This window comes from Miscanthus floridulus, chromosome 11 (genome assembly GCF_019320115.1).
Source record: "Miscanthus floridulus cultivar M001 chromosome 11, ASM1932011v1, whole genome shotgun sequence".
In the NCBI taxonomy this organism is placed as follows: Eukaryota; Viridiplantae; Streptophyta; class Magnoliopsida; order Poales; family Poaceae; genus Miscanthus; species Miscanthus floridulus.
Window position 1 is genome coordinate 79,655,197 of NC_089590.1, and position 24,057 is coordinate 79,679,253.

Below are 24,057 nucleotides of genomic sequence, written 5' to 3' on the forward strand. Positions count from 1 at the left end.
TATATAAAAGATATGAAAAACAAAGTTAGCATTTTAGGAAAAAGTTATTAGTTTCATATTTATTTTGATTTCAAATAAATTATTTATATCTATAGAGATTATATTAGGTTTTTATTATTGTTTTTTAGAAAATAGAAAATCATCTTTGAAACAAGCTAAAGGACTAAATTTGTCTTGTTCTACAGTTGAAGGATACCCGTGACCCGATTTCGTAATTCAGGGCAGTAGCGGACCCAGGCAGACGGAGCAGCCCGGCGACCAAGCTGTGATCTCCTAGTACACTGTTCCCAGCCCAATCAATCCATGCTCAGCTAATGGGCCATCTACTGGGCTTCCAAGGGATTACCAAGAGAGGAGCCCGGGCAAGGGCCCAGGGTCGCCGGGCCCGGGGTCTGCCTATGGTTTAGGGTAGGGATGAAAACGGTACGGATATTTTCCGACCGTATTCGAAACCGAATCTGTTTAGAGGGGTTGAGATCTGTCCGTATCCGAGTCCGGATATCCAACATCCGATACCGTATCCGTATCCGAATACTCAAATCGCATATTTATAATGTCGATATCCAATCGTATCCTATCCGACGTAGTTGACACTATCTGTATTCGAATCCGAATCCGGACAGAAATATGAAAACAAATGTAATATCGGTGATATCCGTCCGTATTCGATCCGTTTTCAGGTTCAAAATCGACCATCAAGTTGAAGGTTGAGTAATGAACTTTAACCAACAAATAAATCACCGAACTACCATGAATGTCATGCAATTTGTATGTCAGTTTCTGTCGACAGAATATCGTCGGCAGTCCTCCGAGGGATATCCCACGAAGGTAGATTGATCGGCAGATAAACATGTGATCAAGAACAAGAAGGCAACAGAGACACACGAGTTAGACAGGTTCAGGTCGTCACTATGACGTAATACCCTACTCCTGTGGTCTGTTAGTTTGTATTAGCTATCGTATGATATTGCGCGAGTTTGAAGGGGTCCCTACTCGCCTTATATAGTCCGGGGAGCAGGGTTACAAGTCGGTTAGATCTGAAAGATAACCGGAAAGTAATAACTGATTACATGAATCTTGGGATCATACATATTCTAACAGATCTCGTAGTATCTTCAGAATATCTTCCCGTTGTCTTGCGGGAGGCGCCGAGCAGAGCCGTACCCCACAAGACTTCGTCTTGTGCGCCGGGCCACTCCTGGATGTGCAGCCCAAGTAATCTGTCGTGGGTATCCGGGGTCGTACTCCACGGTTTCTGATATGCATAAGTGTATATGACGCACAACACGTCCTTTTTTTATTCCAAAAAACACGTCCTTTTGTTGCAGGCACAAAACGCAAAGATTTTATCTGGTTACCGGTCTCTTTCGGAGTCTGGTAGCCGTCGCAGCGAGCAGGTCGAGTGTGCCGATGCACCGGCGTTGTTGACGATGGATAACCGGCTAACCGTGTACGTACGTCGATATAGTAGTATATGGTATGCCCAGGCCAGTGGTCCTCCTTCAATTCAATTAATATATGGTTCGCTGACCAATTCAAATGAAAGATACTAATAATGGTGCACGTTTTGAGTTTTGACACCATACTTACCATGTCTGGCTAATAGGAGTACTAGTATAAACTGGAGTAATTAACTAGAGATGAGCTGGCATCCATCGAGCTTGGCTCGCTAGTGAAGCTCAAATTGAGCGCTTGAGCGGAGGCAGGATCTGGGCTCTGGGGATGCAAATGCATGTGTAGATGCAAGCAACAACAGTGGAACCATCCATCCAAACATGGGCTTATTCGGTTGGTATTATAGCCGGTTGATAAATTGACTAAAGCTATTTTATTATGAAAAAAAATATTGTAGATTTTAGCTGATAAACCGGCTGATAAGTTAAATTTATACAGATCCACTCGTGCAGACTGGCTACGTGTAGCCATCCAAACACGCCCCTGGTATCCTATTCCGATCGAGGCGACGGCATAGGACCAGGAGGAAGGAGCCTGGCAATCGGTTAGTCGCGCCGCTCAAGTCGCCTCACATGAGAACAGTGCGGGAGCCGAGTCATGGCATGGTACACTGGCAGTTGCACGTATTGTTTGGTGTTTAGCATAAAACAACCATCAAGGTTGCTAGATTGGAAGAGACCAATGAAATCCCATCCCGTGGGAGCTAGGATGGACAACAGTAGAATAAGCGGTATATTAAACCATATGGGATACAGATTGGCTTCAACCAGTGCGATTCTGGGGCTTGCAAAAAGCAAAATGTAGTAGGCCAGTCTCAATGGGATTTTATCAGAGTTTTACACGATTTCGAAAATAGCATGGATCTGAGGGGTCGTTTGGTAAGGTGAAACAGTTCCGATTCTTATCTGGAACGCAAGAATCATTGCCAAACGAATTTCGTTCCAGAATCCGGGAGAAACGATTCTCCTTTTGACACTAGACACGTGAAATGGCTCAGCCCTGGTTTCACTCGATTCAGTTTCTAGCTCCAGATACCCTTTTTGACCCTTTTTAAGTGGAATAACTTTAAATGAGTTGTATTTAAATTGTTCTTCACCTATAAAAAGTTTCAAAAAATTTTGAAGCATATTTTCATTTATATGATTTTTACTTAAAAATATTTTTTGTTGAATCAGAATCCAGTTTAACAGACAAATGGTTTTACAAAGTTGTTATGATTCATCACCTAAAACGTTTGTTAAGAGAATCCGAATACGAAACGTTTCTATGAGAATCCGGTCACTACCAAACACACCCCAATTTAGTTGCACCAACACTGCCAGAGCTCTGGTAGTGCAAGGGAAACGATCGATCGGCACGAATACACTGCATCTTTCCAGTATATATATATATATAAGATCGTGTATGTTTATATCTAGGGAGAATTTTTTGTGTGCCATTAAAAAAGATCGCAATATCCTGTGTACTTCTGAAAAAGTTCAGCGGTCTTCAGCGTCATTGCTTTAATTTTTTTTGTGTCCTCCATGCCACTGCCGTCAGTTTAGGCTCTAACACCGTCAAACTGTAGGTGTAAAAAGACGAAAATACCATTAAGTTTAAATATGTCATTAACTTTTTTAGTATCTTAATGACTTCAAACTTAAAACTAGAAAGTTGTAGATCTTGTCGAGATCTATATTTTTCATATAAAAATTATCTTCATTTAATTCCACAAAAAATATGATTTGATATGATTAATATATCTTAGAAAAATCATATCTTTTTTTTGCGTAATTAAATGAAAATAATTTTTATATAAAAATTATAGATCTCGACGAGATCTACAACTTTCTAATTTTGAGTTTTTTCATCTGAAGTCGTTAAGATGCTAAAAAAATTAATGACATATTTAGACTTAAGGGTATTTTCGACTTTTCACACCTGCAATTTGACGGCATTAGAGCCTAAACTGATGGTAGTGGCATGGAGGACAAAAAATTTTTTTTGAAACAGTGACGCTAAAGACAACTGAAACAGTGACGCTAAAGGTTGCCGCATCATCGCCACTGCCGACCCAAGCATCGATGCACGCGGCGTGGAACGCGTGCGAGCTGCACAGCTCCACGACCGTCTGGAAACCTCCCGATTTCAGCCCCGCCAAGCAAATCGCGCAAACGGCCGCCGCGCCCTCGGCGTCGCCTTCTGCGGCCATCTTGTCGTCCGCCGGCTGCGCAACCCGCCGCCGCCTGTACCGCGTTGCCGTGAGAGACCGCGTCCCGGTCTCCCACAACCTCGCCTCCAGGAAGCGTTCCAAAGTGGCATCGCTGGCATGCTCTCCGCCCCAAGGCTGTCCTAGCAGATGCACCTCGCCCTGGTACGGCGCGACGCCGAGGCGGTCCAGGAGCACCCCGGCGATGAAGCGGATGAGGCCGAGGAGGTCGAGCAGAAGCAGGAGGTTTCGCCGCAGAGGGAGCTCGTAGCTGTGATCGAAGCTGGCGGGGTTGCTCATCGGCGACATGGCGGTAGGTGGTAGCGTCTCACTGACCTGACGCCTGATCGAGCGCGCAGCCGCGTGGTGCAGCACTGCTGTCTGCGTGGATTTCTTGCTTGCAACAGGCGCTTCTTTATAAACTGTGACTACGAAGTCTGTTTGGTGCGTGCGATGGATCGATACTTCAATAGCGGAGGTTGAGAGTTGCCTATCAGTTGGACTATCAGATCAGCTGGATCGATACTTGAGAGGAAGCAGCAATCGCACGTTGCGGGCTTGTGGCCAAGCAGTTGGCGTGGTGGTATTTTTCGAACCGTAGCGTTACTAGCGTGTAGTCGTCGCAGCATCTGGGCCACAAATGGAACATCAGGGCATTATGGAACTTGATGACCTAAACGTGTTGGGCACAAGATGGAGAAGTTGGGAGTTGGAAAAAAAGTCCATTTTATACCTCCTTAAAACATTATTGTAGCCTGATTTTTTCCTCAAACATTAAAATTAGATGTATTACGGCCTAAACTCTTAAAACCAGTTAAGGCCCCATTCGGTTGTTCCGGTACGGGCCGTTCCGTGCCTAGAGTACTTCTGTAGTACAAATTAGTGAAGGAAAGGGTTCGACTGGGAATGAATCCTAGATAACCGAATGAGGCCTAAATATATTATCTCCCTACCCTAGTTTCAAAAAGATTTTAAAGCTAGTTTTATCTTCTTCTAGTTAAAAAAATGGTAAATACTTGATAAAGCTATTAAACTGCCGAAAATGTCTCTAAGCTTTAAAAATTCCAAAAAAATCCTAGGGTCTAGAGATATATTTGGATATGTCCAATCCAAAGAAAATATCTAGAGCTCATGAAATACATTTAGAATCTTCCAGAAGTTAGATTTATCTCTAAGAAAATAAAAAAATATCCTTAAAATCTATAAAATTTCCAGAACATTCCACCTGATGTATAAACATATTTTAAAAACTTTCCGCAACACAAAGATAAGACACAACTAGCATGAATGCATAACATAAATGTATTCATTTTTGCAATGCGAAGTTTTTAAAACATGTTTATACACTTTTAGAATGTTTTAGAAAAAAATATAGATTTCTTTTTCTAGAGCTAAATCTAAATTCTCAAGCTTTATATACATTTTCATGAGCTCTAAATATTTTATTTGTATTATTAATATCCCAATGTATCTTTATGATTTTTTTTCAAAGATTTAGAAAGTTGGAGACATTTTTTGTGGTTTAAAAACATTATCAATTATTTACCAGAATTTTTAACAAGAAAAGGACAAAACTTCTCTCAAAACAAGATAAGAAGGTAATTTAAATGGAGTTGAGAGTAAGATGTCTGGTTTTAGAGTTTGAAGAGAAAAATTGAAACTACGATGATAGTTTATATAGGAGGTATATAAAAATATAAAATAGACTTTTTGCTCGTGAGTTTGGCGAGTTTGGACTTGGGCTGTAATTGGGATGGATGCCTCGGTCTGTCTAAGCAGCCTAGCAGGCTAGAAGGCACCGGTCCACACTTTCAGGGAGAACGAGCCCGGAAACATGGAGCCTGCCCAAAAACACGGTTCGCAGTCGCTGGGCAGGGCCGAGAAGTCTCCGTTAGGCCTCTATCAGACGTGGCCCCGTTTCTTAGGCCCCGTTCGCTGCGAGAAATTCTGGAAAAATCTGGATAAATTTGGAGGAATTTGTGAGAGGAAAATACTATTCTAAATAAAAAAAGAAGCGGATCAAACCGGATTTAAGGACACGAACAGGGCCTATATCTTTAAATGGGCTTCCAGCCGTCTCACGCTTGCTGAGAGCTAGGCAGCTAGCACTAGGCCCATACATGCTTTCTTTAGGCTCGGCTCGCCCTACCCTGCAGCAGCGCCCCTGTCGCTGCTGCTTCCAGAAAAACAGAGCACCCCTCTATCTTCCAAATGTTTTTGTCCGGCCATGGTACTCGGTACGTATAAATTGCTTGATTTCGGTCATGCCTAATGTGCTGCATGCGGGTCTTTGCATCGTGGAGAGCGGGTGTGGAATGGAGCAAGCCGCATGCGCGTGTTCGCAACGTGACTTCTTTCTCTCAAGTCTCAACTCTGGTGTGCAGTTTCACGAAATGAAATCAGATTAGAAACTTACAACCAATTTATTAGCCTACTCGTATACTAGTTAGCTGGCTTATAACCTCTTGTCTGTCTCATAGAACTTCTTGGTTCGTATGTATAAGATGGCTATAAGCTTACGATCTGCTTATTTTCTCTCTCCTCACTCCTCTCTCCCCCACTTCAGCATACACCCACTTGGCCACTTACAACCTCTTATTATACTTGCTCTTTATGCGTCCAAGTAGGTAACAACGCTTGTAACGTCAGAGCAAGGCTAATGATACATCTGTTTTGCTGACTGTAAGGTTCTTTGCAGCATTCTCTCAGTTTCACTCATATAGTAGTTAACTCTTTACTGTTAATACTTGGTCCACTTATCTCTCTCGCAGCGTTTCTTGATTCTTATGTCTAAATTGATTATAAGCTTACAGCCCATTTTCCATCTCTCTTCTCCCTTCTCTCCTCCACCTAAACATTTAGCCGAACTTACACTTCCCTCTATCTAGCCGAACTTACACTTCCCTCTATCTTGTGCCTTTCCGGTCATAGTCAAATTTCTTCACCGGAAATCACGCTTTTACTACCTGCTGCCAGAGCACCGAAAGTCCAGCGCAACGTTAACAGCACACTCTGCCGACGTGATGATCTCTTGTGCCGACGCCGACAGTCCGGCCGGCACCGCCCCTTCATTTTCGTTCGGTATCTGCAGTCTACTTTTTCAGTTTCCACCGGCTCATGTCTTCTTTGTTTACCGAGAACTACCGGCAAATCGTCCTGATACCACAAGACATGTCGCAGCCGCGAGCAGTCTCCAAAAGTTTCGTCACTTCTGTCAATGGTAACTCGGTCGCAAACACTTTATTGAAACGTGCAACACTGAAACGCATGAACGTCCTATGAGCCAAAAGTGTCAGGGGGCAAAGATTTCCATGGCATCAAACAGGAAATGCAAAGAGAAGCTAGCTTTGTTTTAATAAATGGAAAACGAGTTTGGCTTCAACTTCTTGAAATATCGGTCCACACCAAAGTATAGACCATGCTATGACAATCGTAACCACTTGGGCAATTAAAAGGTGCCACAAAAGGAACATTATTGTCAATTCTAAAAATTAAGTGGCAGACTGGCAGCCATGATCCTAGCCAAAAAAAAAAAAAATAATCCATGACAAGGAAGAACTGCATATATAGCTCTTGATTAAAAATTAATTGTCGCAGCAAGTATGGATCACCATTTCCTTTTGTTTCTACTTTATTGTAACGACGCGCCTCCATAAAAGAGACATACAGAAACATTTTCGATTAACTGGTATTTGTCAATCACAAAACATTATTTCGAATGATCCACAGTACCCTGCGGATTTCGTCTCTGCATGCATCATGCGTGGTGATTAAGCACTTTTTTTTTGAAAGATTTTATTTTCCTGACTCACGCTAGGAAAGATGAAAGAATAAAATCACATAAGTGTAGGAAGAGAGGAGGCGAAAGAAAGACAGAGAGGGGCAGAAGAAAGTGGTATGAGAGTGGATTTTTCGTTTCCGTGTGTGGCCGCACGCCCTATCCTAGCGGTTGAAATGTCCCTGGCTTCCGGATTCGTGCATAGCTTTTCAGCCGGGTACTATTCAATGAGGAAGGGTCAAGTTGGAAATGTACATGAGGACCATCGAACACCGTGGGCATGCGAAAAGTTGAAGTTACCGTTGCCGTCTCAACTGGGATTCAAAAGGAGAACACTTCGCCTACCAATCTATATGCAAAAGCTGAAGTGGGGGAGGCGCATAGGAGCGTAGCCATTGCAGAGACGATTGACGATGGAATCGCAACTGAGTGCGAGCAAGTGAGCCAAGTGAACTGGAGCAGCAGACCAGAGAGCGAGGGAAAGTGAAGAGCGCAGGTAGAACGACGAAGAAGTGAAAACAGAGTCCATATATGAAAAAGACATCCAATTATTTGAGAGAGAAAACATTTCGCTACCAAAAATACCCTTGCCAGCTTATCTACTCCTCGGCAGAAACCGTGAAGCATGAAGACAATCACACAGTCCTATAGTGGGACCGGGTACTGAAATGGACGGCCAGGATAACCGGTGCGGCCACACATGGATGCGGATGTGGTCGTGCTTTTTCCAGAAATGGAAGCAAAGGAACGTGTTCATCCTCAGGGACTGTAGAAGATCAGCAATTAAGGACACTGGCTACTGCTGGTCCTTAGTATGAGGGGCAACCCTTAAACCCCTAATAGTAGCTCAACTTTGTAGTGAGTAATCAATCTTTGTAAAACCCAAACCTACGCAGCCTAGACTACGGTAGAGAGCGCTATTGCATGCTACCTTCTCCTTAATATTAACCAAAGCCGGTGAATCTTTCGAGAGAGAAAAATTCCCTTCTCGTTTCCGGTTGGCCTTTTAATTTTGATCGTGTGCGTTAGTGTGTAGGCAGTGGCAGCTCCTTCTCTCCCTTACCTGTTTCTGTTTGGTCCACAGTCCACACACATGCGTGATTCACGGGGGCACTGGAAGCGCGCGACCCATGCAAAAGTCCGGGTCCAGCCATCCCCAGGAATGTCTGGTCCCCGGCAACGAGCGAGGGTTCCAAAAACCTCGCCGTCCGAGCACCGGCAAACATTTCTGCTTCACTGCTTTCCGTGTGTTCCCGTGCCCCGGCGTCGAACGTGTTGTGTGGGAGACGGCGGGCAGTGTACGTTTTCCTCGATTTGGTGCGTCAACGCATGGGCAGGTCAAGATGCCGTCTGGCTCGCTGCCGTGCACGTCGACGCGAGTCGTTATGCTGTTGTCGGAGCCACTAATAACAAGATGAAGCTTACGTACCCGGCGACTTCGATCCGGTCTCGCCTAATACGTACAGAGCTCCTAGAAGCAGGAATTCGCCACCTGATTTTGATTGCCAAAGAGGCGAGGCAAGAGGCGGCGTGCATTGTGCTTCCAAAAGTTGCAATGACCTCGGTAACTGTGTCTTCTTTTGGTCAAGGTAAAAGACAAAATAAGATAACCACTTTCAGGGAAAATGTTTTTTTTCTCTCCTGAAATGTTCAAAGCTTCGAGTATGTGCCCATGTTTAGTTCAAAAACTTTTCCCAAAAAGTGCTATAGTAGCTATCACATCGAATCTTGCGATACGTGCATGAAGCATTAAATGTAGATGAAAAAAAAATTGCACAGTTTGGTTGGAAATCGCGAGACGAACGTTTTGAGCCTAATTAGTCCATAATTGAACACTAATTGCTAAATAAAAACAAAAGTGCTACAGTAGCCAAATTCCCAAATTTCACCCAACTAAACACAGCCTGTGTGCAATGTTTGGGCGCTTCTTTTTTATGTGCAGCTCCCTGCTTTACCATTTGAAATATATTATGCGGCAAAGCAATTGCTTATACACGTTGTATACTGAAATTAGCTAGAGTTATCTATAATAATATTATATATCTTTTGGCATCTTTTTGCAAGTTCGTCGTTTTAAAGTGCGGCCCACAATGCCAAAACTGCACAAACCATATACCCTATCCAGTGGCACGGATTAACAAGCGCCTGTAATACATGATTAGAGACTCATACACGTCTCTGATGAGTTGTCACACATGGCAACCGGACGAACCACGTCCCTAATGACAAAGGGCAGCTATTAGTGACGTGTTCTAATGAAATCTGTATGTAGACTCATGCTCGAAAAAATTGTTGAGATTGCACTATGTTAGATTTCTTTATCACAGATGCGTCTTAACTCAATTTGCAGACGGGGTTGGACGGTCACCCTTTTTTGCGTCCGCGATGACTGCAAATCACATACATGTGTTTAGTTTAAGCGTCTAAGATGTTGTCTCATTCCATACAACTCGTCCTTAGTAAACACGTTTGTGATATATCATTGCCATGAACATGTTTGGACAACACGAGTAACTAATGATACCTTGTCATAGACTCCAATCACTTGCCCATGTCTGCTCTTCCCCTCCCACCCCAACCCATTAGTGCCCTCTCTCTCCCTCGCTCATGTATGCTCTACCCCGTCCCACCCCCTCTCCTCGTCTTCTCCTCCACTGCCCCTACTCTGCCACCCCATGCAAATCTGTCCCCGACATCACCATCTCAACGTAGATATCGACTCTAGTACCCCCTTAGATCCACAGTTTCACAAGTGGGTCAACGAGTGGCGGTGGGGCTTGAGAGCCGGCATTGGCTCTCTTAGCTACTATGTCAAGTGCTCCTTGCTTAGACTAGACCCGCGAATCGATCACATGCGGATTTGTGCAGGGCAAGGGTATTGAGAGCTCCCATAAGTGCCGAAGCAAGGCGCACACGTTGTGCGTGTGTGCGTGCGTTGCGGCCCTCCTGCTATGGCTACCCTGCAGAGCACATCCGCAAGTGTAAGATCCCATAAGATCCCTTAGTGCTCAGTCTCTTCTTTCTTTGTCAATTTTGTTAGGTGCCACGGTGACTGGGTAGTATGGTGCGGAGGGCAGCTGTGTGGTGGCGACCGCGCTGGCAAAGGCAGCGTTATATCGGAAGGGTGTAATAATAATCATTTGATGAGTATACTTTAAAAATCAAAACAAAATTTTTGCCAGTGCTGTACTTGCACAATGATATATTATATAGTAAATAGTCATGTAATGCTTACAGTGCTGTACTTGCACAATGATATATTATATAGTAATATAAGAGATCAGTAGATCACTGACGCATCCCGCACGATTAGGAAATAAACTCTAGTATGATCTACACATATTGTAAAGACCAGATATAGAATAATTTGTAGTAGCCGTCTACTCGACAGGCAAACACAATAGATATGTTACTTAAGATCTTCCCTGAATTTGGCAGTCATGCCGGAAACTAGTACAAATAAAGTGATCCAATGGAGGCTAACAGTCTTAGTGGTTCTAGTATAAATAAAGTGATTCACGTAGACTAAGAAATGTTGATATTACTATTTACACAATGCAAACTATCACTACTTATGGTTTGCAAATAAACTTTTTCCTTTCAATATACCTCACCTTTATTTCCTCTCCCTCTTCTTTTTTTAGCATGGATCACCTTCTCTCTTCCCAAACATATATAGCTTCTACAAACTATTATGACAAGTGTAGAACATCTAATTTTTTTATTCGATCCCACGTGGTATTTGGGGCTACAAGTACAAAGGCAGCGTTGGGAAGCCCTTATTCCAGCGCGTTTGCAAATTTTTTGCTTTAGCTGATTACGTCATACGTGGCGATCCAGTGGAGGCCCATGCATGCGCTACTAGTTCGAACCTGACGATCGGGTGCACTTTCTCTTTGTAAAAGCTCACTAAGCTACGTTCACTAGTACAGAGACGGCCTATATTTTCGGTGGAGAACCCCTCTAGTCTCAGTTTCCCACCCAGAAACAAGCATCCGGAATTAAAGGAGGTCTTTTAGTCCTGGGTCAGGAACCGGGACTAAAGGGGACCTTTAGTCCCGGTGGGTAACACCAACCGGGACTAAAGGTGCCTCCTGACATGCCACGAGGCCGGCACCCTTTAGTCCCGGTTGGTAATACGAACTGGGACTAAAGGTTTTTTTTTTCTTTTCTTTTCATTTTTTGTTTTCTTTTCAAAATAGGTTTTCGAAGTCGTATGGTACGCTGCTAATAATACATTGATACGCGCGTATAGTATGTTTTGGTTCAAGCACAATGAACATATTAAATCACACAACTCAAGCATAGAAATATATATATATATATATATATATATATATATATATATATATATATATATATGCATCATATATATATTTACATGCATGCATGCATATGTGTATTTACATTATATTATTTTATGTGCATATATTACAAAAGATTGCATTACAGTTGTTGTGATATAACAAGTTTCCTCTCATCCTCTAGCTTGGCTTCCATGGTAGTGTTGGGTCGAAGTAGAACTCGCCCTTGGAATCGATGACCTGGTCATTAAAAAATCCGGCTATAGACTCTTGAATTGCTTTGATTTGGTCTTGTCGTATGACCTTTTCCTCCAACCATCGAGCCTACATGTTTGAATTAAAGGAAAATAAATTAATATATGTACATATATATATATATATAAAGACATAGTAACATAATCAATAATAATAATTAAATGAATATATAGTGTATTTTTAACGTACTTTGAGTCTCTCTGTAGGAGTTCTTTGGGAGACCTCCTTAATAAACTTGCAAACATAGTAACCACAGTAGTTGTTCCCTGTTCCTGCCTCAGACACCACTTTACGAGAAAAAGATTTGTCATCCAATCTGGTGATTCGGTGAAAGCTATATGTTTAATTAATAAAGATGATGCGATTTAGGGGACTTACTTTCAAAGGGATTACATTCAGTGGCGCTTTGCATTTTCCCATGTGTTGCTTCTCAATAAAGGTTTTCCAAACACTGCCCAATAAAAAATTTGCCACGTCATCAGATATAGTTAATCATTATGTTTGTGTGTATATATAGTTGCTAGAGATACCGAAATTACCTCTGGATAATATCTATCATATCTTGGTAGTCTTGTTGTGGTTTTCTCATCGAGTCATAGATTATCAAGTGACTTTTCACCAGATCGATATCCATCAATATCCAGTGATTGCTGCATGTGTTTATAGGATATAACGCATAACACTCATTAATTAACTAGAATCAACATATGAGCCATTAAGGATGATCGATATTATTAACACTCACTTGAAGTTGTAGGGAAAGAGTATATCCTTCTTGTGGCGTTGGTTCACTAAGAAGTTCATGAGGTTACTCTCTGACTCAGACTTTCAATTAGGCTTTGGAGTAACTGGATCTTTGAATACTATATGGGGATCAACAAAACTAATTTCATTGCAGCCTTCCTTTCTGCGCTCTGTCATTGTAAATCTGCATATATATAGTACTTGTTAGGATAATTTATATGCATATACACACATATAATGAGTTTAATAATAGATCGAAAGAATTATTACTTACAGGCAATAGCAGCTAATGATAACTTTGTCCAGAGAGGTCAGGTGGCATAGTTGATGAAATTCTGCAAAGTCAACATACATAACATCATCGCCACACAACCAATGTTCGTCTCTAATTCTGACACCAACGCAGAAGTCTCCACCGGTAGACGCCTGCATGTACCACTTGTTTAGCAGGTACATTTGCGTCCCCAGATCACCTAAGGCTTGAGGGTTGTATAGACTCTGGCCTAGTACAAATTTTTTCTTCCAAATATCAACCTTCGCCGCACTCTCAATGTTTCCATCACCAAACATCTGGTAAAGGTCGAGACCAGTCTCTTCAATAAATTCACCAAGGTGATCCAAATCGACATCCGGAGGTATGTTTGCCTGATGCATTAATCCTAAATTCGAACCATATTCATTACCAACAACTAGCGGGGGGACTGATTAGTGCGATTGTTGTCCGAGTTGTGCAACTCCTTTCCTTGCCCGCTTCTTTTTCTGTGCCGCCTCAATTGACTTGGTGAGAGTGCGGTCATAGTCCGTTAACGTTGATTTGGACGGCTTATGAGATTCCCGCTGTTGTTGCTGGTAAGAAGCCACCTTTTTTCTTAGAATATCTGGAGCTATGAAGAAGTACGGTTTCTCCGGGTTTCTCCTTGCTTCTTGATCCTTTTTAAGTTTGTCATAGAATCTAGACATATCTTTTTTATATGCATCAGTTACTTCTTCCTTCTCTTCGGATATTATTTTGGGAATAGCCCTTGGTTTCACGGTGGCTTTCTTTGCCGGCGGGGACTGGTTCTTCGTTTGTGGGGCTGGCCTCTTGCTAGTACTTGGCTTCTTGGTAGGCGGGGGCGGGGGTGGCGTTGGAGACCTCCTTGGAGGTGGTGGCAGCGGCGTTGGAGACCTCCTTGGAGGTGGCGGCTGCGGCGTTGGAGACCTCCTTGGAGATGGTGTGGATGCAGCCTCGCCTTCCAACACATTGTCATCGTACATAGCACTATGATGATCTGGCGATTGAACAATTGGATTTTGGTTGGGGGAGGATCTGCTACAAAAAAAAGAATGACATATTATTATGAGCAGATTGTTAATTATTTAAGCCAACATAAATTAATGATGTAGTGTTTTCATCCGCACCTATGGTGAGGTAGTTCAGGAGGAGGTGGAGGTGACATCCCAGGAATGATGATGTAGCGCTTGCGCCATAGAATGAATGTCTTCTCTGCTTCTCCTAGAGTCTTCTCGCCATCACCTCCAGGAATGTCAAGAGGCAAAATCACTAAAACCTTTTTCAACTTTATCTACCGAGATGGTAGCATATCCTTCTTGGATTATATTCCCATGAATCCTTGATGTCTTGGTTCGGTCGATAGGATTAACAAGACCGATAGCCACCTTGATTGTGGAATTCCCCTTCAGAATGTGTAGCTCACACGATGTACAAGGTTCAGTGACGTTATCCACAGGGAAGCGCAGTCCTGTGTCCCCTTGATTTGGTATCTCCATGGAAGCGCAACTGCTTTTCAACTGAACAGATTGGCTAATGTTGATTCCTGGCTCTGATGCCTGCTTGCTTGCACTCACTGCTATTTGCACTTGCCTTCTGATTTCCTCCTGTATTCTCGCTTCAAGGTTTTTTTCCTGCTCCTGTGCTTCACGCACCACTTCCTCCAACCTCTGGAGCCGCTGTGCCTCTTCTTCCTTCTTTCTCTAGCGGCTTCTGTAGGAAGGTCTATCCTGAGGGAATCCATGCTCCCACGAGATACTTCCTTTGCCTCTAGTTCGGCCACCATGTTCAATAGTCCTGATGGCGTATGTCAGTTCATCCTTCTCTCTGTTGGGCCTGAACGCACCACTAGCAGTAGCTCTCTAAGCATAAAACAATCTTTCTACTGCTTCTTGCAGTCTTGTGCCATAAACGCACTTCCCTGTCTCCTGGTCTAGTGTTCCCCCATGAGCGAAAAACCAATTCTTTGCACGCTCTCCCCACTCGAGTGATTCTGGTGTGATACCCTTAGCAAGAAGGTCTGCTTCCATTTTGTTCCACTTCTTAATGGCAGTCGGGTAGCCACCTGATCCCAAGTTATGGTGGTATGTCTTATGTTGGGCATTACGTTGGTTCTTTATCACCCGACTCACATCCTCTTCCGACGTCTTGTACTATACAAACTCATCCCAATAGGGCCTCTGCTTTGAGATCGGGCCTAGGACAGTGAAATCTGGTGCTATATTCTTCTTGACATACGTCGTGTATAGGTGTTTCTTCCAAGTCTAAAATTGGGTGGCCATCTTCTTCATTGCCCAATCCCTAACTCGCTCCTTCAATTCATCACCATCTATTATATCATCATAACCATCTGTTTGGAGCGTGAAATGTTCCAAGACATCATTCCAAATTAACGTCTTGTCACGATCGGAGACAAAACTGATATGGGGAGCATTGATCTTCTTCTTCCATTCGCGGGTACTGATCAGGAGCCGGTCCCGTACAAGGTAACCACAGTGGTGCACGAATTTCATTTTATTTGGCCCCCCCAGTTCGCCTGTATCCACATTGAACTCTGAGATGATGAAGCGGCCCTCCAATGGCTTTTTGGGACCTCGAACATTTTTACTCTTCGTTGTAGTTGTTGATGTCGATCCAGAGGGCTACAAAACATAAACATTATTTTTAATGTCATGAGCACACATAAGACATATGATAATATAAATAGGTAATAATAAAAAATATATACTTGGCCAATATGTTGTTGCTCATTTTGTTCAAGAGCTAAGTACTGACTCCCGTCATCTGCATCCTCTTGCATGTAATTTTTAGCACCATCATCGCCGGCAACTTGAGTGCCAGTGTTGATCAAATTCATCATCAACTCCTCCTCATCCATGTTTCTCGGGTCGGCCATCTAGCTTCAAAAAACAAAACCAATATATAGTATATCAAATCTTTGCTTACATGCGTAAAATCTACGAACAATATGCATTATTAAATCTTGCCCCTCGGTCACGGACACAATTCGCCACACTAGGGCGAACTGCGTCGGTACTAGGGTGAATTAGGGCTATACATAAACGGCCGAGGGCGAATTGCGTCGGTGACTAGGGCGAACCACGTCGGTGACATCAACAACGCGGTTCGCCCTAGTCACCGACGCAATTCGCCCTAGTGTGATTGTTTAGCGTTAACGATAACGATAATACGAATGTTGATCGACTAGGCCGCGAGAGAGTTCGGCGTGACGAGAGTGGCGGTGCTCCACTTTGCCGTATATATGTTTGTACACATGGGTGAACGAGGGCGGCGGTGCTCCACCGTATACATAGAAACGCATGGGCGAACGAGGGCGGCGATGCTCCGTGACGTATATATACATGCATATGAATACAAATGACGTATATATACGTGTCGGCGTGGTGGCCGGTGTGCTGACGATGACGACGTGAGGCGGGCCGGGGCGGTGTCGGTGCGGTGGAGGGCGTCGTCGGCGTGGGGCGGCCCAGGCCGGGGCTGCGGTCAATGCGCTGGAGGGTGTGGCCCGCGCGTCGAGCCAGGGCTGTGATCAAAAGGAGTATATTATATATCATGCATGCATGTCCACATGTTTTTTTTTCTTTTTGCAAAACACAGTACAAACGTCAATATATAGCATTGCAAACCGGCAAAAAAATAAAAAAATTGCAACACATGTTTACAGAAAATGTATAACAATTTGAATTAGAACAAAACTTTGAACAGCCAACATTTTAGCATGAAGAAAACATGCAACACATGTTTTGTACTCCTTTGGTCATAAATGTGGCCGGGGCCGGGGTCACTGAACTTGCTGCCGCGCCGTTGGTGACAACAATAACAACCACCATTGCCGCAACCTCCCGCTCGCCAAGGACTCGAGAGCGGACAGCAGGAAGGCACCGGAGTTGCCAAGCAAGCAGACGAGCATCGAGAGTGGATAGCCGGACAGGGACGGCTCGCCGCTCACCACGGACTCGGAACGAGCGAACGGACACGGACGGGCGTGCCGGGAAAGCGACGACAGCGTGGGGCGGAGACACCGCATTGAGATGGCGGGGGAGCCTAGGAGCCAGGGAGGGAGACGCGTGCACTCCAGGTCTAGGAAAGCATGTAGCGCATCATCATCACCCGATCCCCACTCGGTGCGTCACGCGCAGCGTCATGCGCGCGGGCGGGGGTGGCGAGCTGTCCGCCGTCCGCCTGGTCCCGCCCACAACCGTCAAAGCTGCTCGCTCACCCGACATGACCACCCCGCGGACACGATTGGCCGCTGAAAGCCGAGAGAACTCACCTCGGGCGGGCGCGGTGGAGGGCCGCACGGGCACATGTGGTGGAGGGCCGCACGAGGCGAGGCGCGGGCTCCGGTGTCACGGCGGTGGGCTGATGCGCAGGGGAAGACGAATCGGCGGTGGCGCGAGGAAGAAGAGAGAAAGGGCGGCGGTGTTCGACGAGGAAGAAGAGGAGGGGATCGATATACGCCAGGCACTGGCGGTTATATACCAGAGAGATTTACTCCCGGTGCCAGCCACCAGCCGGGAGTAAAGGTACTTTGCTCCCGGTGCATGTTACCAACCGGGAGTAAAGGTATTACTCCCGGTTGGTAACACGCACCGGGAGCAAAGGTTTTTTTTGGCGGGCCACGAAACTGCAGCCCACCTTTACTCCCGGGTGGGCTTCCCACCCGGGTGTAAAGGTGGGCTGCAGTTTCGTTTCCCGCCTATTTTGAGCAAATTTTTTTAATAGAAATGCAATAGTCTTGTTAAATACATAGTAAATTAAATAAAAGGCATAAAATTATTTTGTTAAAAATATGGATTTTCTTTTTCTTTATTGCACATAGGAAAAATCTATAACCTAACTTTTTTTATTTTTTGTTATAATTATAAAACATAATGTAACTAATATTTATTATTTCGTTAATGCAAAAATGTAGTGTTTAATTAAAATTATTAAAACTATTGGTTTTGGACAGGAAATTTGTTTTCACATCATTTTAACGTTAATATTTTAATTTTTCATCACTCAATATCCTAATTTAACTTTTCGAGAGAGAAATCCCACCAAATCAAATATTGATTTAATTTGAAACACGACATAATAAACATCTGAATTCACAATTATTACATAATATCTCAAACACACACTACATTAAATCACTATATCATCAAGTGGGCACAGCAGTGAACTTCTTCTTTATGTATGTCCCTTGGTTATGATCGCGTCGTAACCATGGAGTGTCCTCATCATTTACCAAGATGCTAGGGTCTTTGTTCACTTTGAAGGGCGGAATTCGGTCATCCTTTTCATAATCTTCTGACATGTCCGACTTGTCCTCAATTCCCACGATGACTCTTTTCCCTGAAAGAACTATGTAACGCTTTGGCTCTTTGGTTGAGTCATTATCGTTTTTCCCTCTTTTTAGTTTGGTAGACATATCATTGACATAGAACACCTGATTCACATCCTTGGCAAGGACGAATGGTTCGTCTTTGTACCCAATATTACTAAGGTCTACTGTTGTCATTCCATACTCGTTGTCTACTGTTACCCCGCCTTCGGTCACCTTGACCCATTGGCACTTGAACAATGGGATCTTCAAAGTAGGTGCATATTCTAGTTCCCATATTTCATCTATGCAGCCATAATATGTCTGCTTATTCCCATTCGGGTCTGTGGCATCTATGCGGACACCACTGTTTTGGTTGGTACTCCTTTTATCTTGGGCTACTATGGAGAATATGTTCCCATTTATCTCGTACCCTTTGTATGTGATGATATGCCATGATGGTTGCATAGCCAATAAATACAGTTGCTCATGGATGCTCTCATCACCTTGACATTTTTTTCGCAACTAACCGCCGAAAGTTTCCATGTGCTTACGCGTAATCCAAGCTTCAGTCTTACCTAGAAACTCGGATCGTAAGAGATCCTTGTGTGTCTCAATATACGGATCTACCAAAGAGGAGTTCTGTAGAACTGTGTAGTGCGCTTTATTGAAATAATCATCCTCCGTACCAATATATGTTTTCCTCCCTAGTGTCCCCTTTCCGCTTAGTCTCTCCTCATGTCTCGATTCAGGAACACCAATCGAGTCAAGGTCGGGAATAAAGTCAACACAGAACTCAATGACCTCTTCTGTTCCATAGCCCTTGGCGATGCTTCCTTCTGGGCGAGCACGGTTGTGAACATATTTCTTCAGGACTCCCATGAATCTCTCTAAGGGGAACATGTTGTGTAGGAACACAAGACCGAGAATAAAAATCTCCTTGACTAGGTGAACTAGGAGGTGTGTTATGATATCAAAGAAGGAAGGAGGGAACACCAACTAAAAGCTGACGAGACATTGAACCACATCATTCTGTAGTTTAGCTAGATCAGTTGGATCAATTGCCTTCTGAGAAATTGCATTGAGGAATGCACATAGCTTCACGGTGGCTAGACGTACATTTGGAGGTAGAATTCCTCTTAATGCAACTGGAAGTAATTGCATCATGAGAACGTGACAGTCATGGGACTTTAAGTTACAGAATTTCTTCTCTGGCACATTTATAATACCCTTTATATTCGAGGAGAATCCAGATGGTACCTTGATGTTGTTTAAGCATTCAAACATGATTTCCTTCTCCTCTTTGCTTAGAGTGTAGCTAGCAGGATGTAAGTAATGGCGTCCATCATCTGTCTTCTTTAGATGCAGGTTGTCTCTTTCTCTCAAACAACGCAGGTCCTGTCGTGCTTCAAATGTGTCCTTAGGCTTTCCATACACACCCATGAAGCCTAGCAGGTTCACACAAAGATTCTTCGTCAGGTGCATCACGTTGATCGAACTACGGACCTCTAGGACTTGCCAATAGGGTAGCTCCCAAAATATGGACTTCTTCCACATGGCTGCATGACCGTTAGCGTCGTTCGGAACAGGTTGGCTGCCATGTCCTTTTCCAAAGATGACTTTCACATCATTGACCATATCGAGTACATCCTCACCGGTTCGGTTACGAGGCTTGGTCAGGTGGTCTACCTTCCCTTTAAAATGCTTGCCTTTCTTTCTTATGGGGTGATTTGCAGGAAGAAATCGACGATGGCCAAGGTACACGACCTTTCGACATTTTTTCAAGAATACACCTCTAATATCACTGAAGCAGTGTGTGCATGCATTATATCCCTTGTTTGACTATCCTGAAAGATTACTTAGAGCAGCCCAATCATTGATTGTTACAAACAACAATGCTCGTAGATCAAAGTGTTCCTGTTTGTACTCATCCCACACACGTACACCTTCTTTATTCCACAAAATGAGAAGTTCCTCAATAAGTGGTCTTAGGTATACATCGATGTCATTGCCAGGTTGCTTCGGGCCTTGGATGAGCACAGGAATCATAATGAACTTCCGCTTCATGCATAACCAAGGAGGAAGGTTGTAGATACTTAGAGTAACAGGCCAAGTGCTATGACTACTGTTCTGCTCTCCAAAAGAATTGATACCATCTGTACTTAAAGCAAACCTTAAGTTTCTTGCGTCATTTGCAAACTCTAGGAATTCTCTGTCGATTGCTCTCCACTGGGACCCATTAGCAGGGTGTCTCAACATATTGTCTACCTTACGGTCTTCTTTGTGCTATCGTAACAATTTTGCATGTTCTTTGTTTCTGAACAGATGTTTCAAGCGTAGTATTATAGGAGCATACCACATAACCTTGGCAGAGATTTTCTTCCGCGGACGTTCGCCCTCAACATCACCAGGGTCATCTCGTCTGATCTTATACCGCGATGCATGTCATACCGGGCATGCATCCAATTTCTCGTACTCTTTGCCACGGTAGAGGATGCAGTCATTGGGACATGCATGTATCTTCTCGATTTCTAGCCCCATAGGACAGACAACTTGTTTTGCTTCGTAGGTAGTGGCGGGCAATTCATTGTCCTTCGGAAGCATCTTCTTTTGGATTTTTAGTAACTCTCCAAATCCCTTGTCAGATACACCATTCTTTGCCTTCCATTGCAGCAATTCTAGTATGGTTCCCAACTTTTTCTGCCCTGCATCACAAGTTGGGTACAACAATTTCTTGTGATCTTCTAGCATCCGCTCGAACTTGATCTTCTCCTTTTCACTTTCACATTCTCTTTGTGCGTCACGAATGACCTGACAAAGATCATCAGCAGACTCATCTTCTACGGCTACCTCTTCTTCAGCTTCTCCCATTGCAGTATCATTGAAGCACGCACCATCGGGAATAATATCATTGTCGTCCCATTGTTCTTCTTCACCTTCTTCCATTACAACGCCGGTTTCTCCATGCTTCGTCCCACAAATATAGTTTAGCATGAAACCCGACTTGAACAAGTGTGAATGAAGAGTCCTTGAGCAAGGATATTCCACCGTATTCTTACATATGGCACATGGGCAGCACATGAAACCATCGTGTTTGTTTGCCTCGGCCGCACGTAACAAAGAATGCACGCCGTCCATGAACTCTTGGGAGCGACGATCAGCATTGTACATCCAATGTCGACTCATCTGCATTACATGGCATAAATACCATATTAAAACCTAGAACATAATTAGTTAATTATACAACATGCATACCACCACAAAAGCTATAAATTTAAGAAATCATCGCTACAATATAGACAATCCCAACTACCACTAAAAACACTAAAGCTAAAATGCACTTCAGCAGCACAAGGATTTTGCGACCAATCTCAACTAAAACAGATAGATCCCCCATTTGTTCAACATCTTTGGGCTTCTTCGGCTGGATCACTACCTCATTAGCCACCATATCTGCCTGTTGTGCAAGATATTTTTGCACGAGTTCAGCATACTCTTCCTCCCAGTAGAAGCCTGAACATCCAGTGCCATCCCACTGAAATTAAAACAGAAAATTAGAACTTTAATCACAACCATCATGAAAATAGGTATAAACTAACCATAGTCATTAAATACGATAAAATAACTCACATTGCGATCCAGACACTTGTAGAAAATGCGACCCTTGTTGGGACCCTCCTTCTTCACTCAGTACTCCATCACAATCTTCGTCTCATCACAACACTTGTCGCATGCAATGAGTGGGAGGCCCGGCCTAAGTCGCTTTGGAAACCCATGAGAGGCCGAGGACCCGGAAGCAGTTGCCATCTACTCTCTATACTCATTTTTAATACACTATAAATTTCTCATTTTATAAACAAATAAAATTAAAAAAACTCTAAAATTCTCTATATCTCTAAACAATGAAGTGTGCTATGCATGCTACAAATGAACACGGAATACTAGTTTTTAATAGCTACTTTAACCTTCCTTCATGTAAATATGCAAGCTTGAAGTTTAAAGGTTTCCAGAGCGTTTAACACTACTCTGCTTGCCGAGAAAGTTGCTTGTGTTGTGTCGTTGGCATTTTTCATGGCCGTGGCCATGGTCATTGTGTTCTCATCTTTTACTGCGGCAGGTAAGTAATTCACATGATATTTCCGCAAATTAACAGAAGAATGGGAGTGTACACACATAACAATCGATTATCGTTTATATTTATATATATACTACGTTTGGGTATGGTGATTGATAGACTACTACGACGATATCGGGATGTGTGAATAAATAACCATCCGTACTAGTTGACCTTGCTTACGTGATCATCTCGACGAGCATTTCTCCACCGGACGGCACCGTACTTGGCCACGGAAGAGCTCCGATTCTATGAGGAAGGGAACACGGTCTTCCACGACCGTTGCCGCTCTCCCTCATAGAATCAAAGCTCCTCCTTGACGTCCATTACCGCTCGGCAGAGAACATGCTTGCCGAGATGAACACGGTCCGCAAGTTCAACTAGCTACTTTAACCTTCGTTCATGTAAATATGCAAGCTTGAAGTGATTTTGAGCTCAAATTGCTTATAAATGAAAAAAACCACAATAAAGAACCATATATATATAGTGAACAAAATGAGATAAGACAATGGTGAAAAATGAGAGTATGAGATTGGTAACCTTTACAACTGAAGAATCGATGGAGGAATCGAAGAATGGATGGAGGAACAATGGAGGGAGGAAGCAAGAACACTAGTGCAGTGAGCTTCAAAATGTGCTGAGCTCGGGCTCAGGGAGGAAGAAGGAGATGGCCGGGATATAAAGGGGGGACCTTTAGTCCTGGTTGGTGGCTCCAACCGGGTCTAAAGGTCACTCCCAACGGCTACTGCGCCAGATAAAGGTGGCAAGGACCTTTAGTCCCGGTTGGATCCACCAACCGGGAGTAAAAGTCTACCTTTAGTCCCAGTTGGTGGCTCCAACCGGGACTAAAGGTCCCTGCCACCTCTGTCTGGCGCAGTAGCCGTTGGGAGGGACCTTTAGTCCCGGTTGGTGCCACGAACAGGGACTAAAGGTATCTCTAGTCCCGGGCGCAAAAAATGCCGGGACTAGAGCCCATTTTGGCCGAGGATCAAAGGTCTGTTCTCTACTAGTGGTTGCTGAGTGACGCTCAACGTGTCTAGTCATGTCTAGAGGAACCTTTTTCTGCTATCTATGCGCTAATGTTGACGACAGCAAATATCTCTAGCGTCACACAAATCATATGTCATCTGTTAGGCTCGCTCCCTCGGATCCAAGCATTTTTGTTGATTGTAGACTTATATTATTACTACTAATTGGAACCTCTTGTTTTTGTTTTCAGCTTGTGTCCTCTACTCTAAGTGGTCTGATTTTCCACTTGTGAAGATGAAGCCGGATGTTCTTCCATCATCTAAAAGAAAATTGGAACCTCTGTATTAATTCTTGTTTATTTGCAAGAGACGTGCTAAAAAATAAAGACATAATACCATTTTTGTTTTATTAAAGGAGCAAAACAATATACCCATTGACAATTTGGCATACTTTGACTGTGATCATCATCGTTAGCAATTACCATTGGATCTAACTTGTTTCTAAATTACTTTATCTATATTTGTGTCATCAAGGAACAAAAGTAACCATGATGTTTAGTCCTAATAAATTATACATGTATGTCATTACGGAAAATAACCAACGGTGTGCAACCCACCGCAGCCTTCTCTGTGCCGACATCTGACTGCCGG